This window comes from Hyalella azteca, unplaced genomic scaffold (assembly GCF_000764305.2).
Source record: "Hyalella azteca isolate HAZT.00-mixed unplaced genomic scaffold, Hazt_2.0.2 contig4301, whole genome shotgun sequence".
Lineage (NCBI taxonomy): Eukaryota > Metazoa > Arthropoda > Malacostraca > Amphipoda > Hyalellidae > Hyalella > Hyalella azteca.
This window is the reverse complement of record NW_025934521.1, coordinates 37809-38331: the sequence shown is the minus strand read 5'-3', so window position 1 is coordinate 38331 and position 523 is coordinate 37809.

Sequence of the window (523 nt, the reverse complement as noted above, 5' to 3'; positions counted from 1 at the left end):
TGGGTCACCACAAGGTGGGTCACCACAAGGTGGGTCATCACAAGGTGGGTCATCACAATGTGGGTCACCACAAGGTGGGTCATCACAAGGTGGGTCACCACAAGGTGATGCATCACAAGGTGGGTCACCACAAGGTGGGTCACCACAAGGTGGGTCATCACAAGCTGGGTCATCACAAGGTGGGTCACCACAAGGTGGGTCATCATCACAAGGTGGGTCATCATCACAAGGTGGGTCATCACAAGGTGGGTCATCACCACAAGGTGGGTCATCACCACAAGGTGGGTCATCATCACAAGGTGGGTCATCATCACAAGGTGGGTCATCACAAGGTGGGTCATCATCACAAGGTGGGTCATCATCACAAGGTGGGTCATCATCACAAGGTGGGTCATCACAAGGTGGGTCATCACAAGGTGGGTCATCACAAGGTGGGTCATCATCACAAGGTGGGTCATCACAACAAGGTGGGTCATCATCACAAGGTGGGTCATCACAAGGTGGGTCATCACAAGGTGGGTCA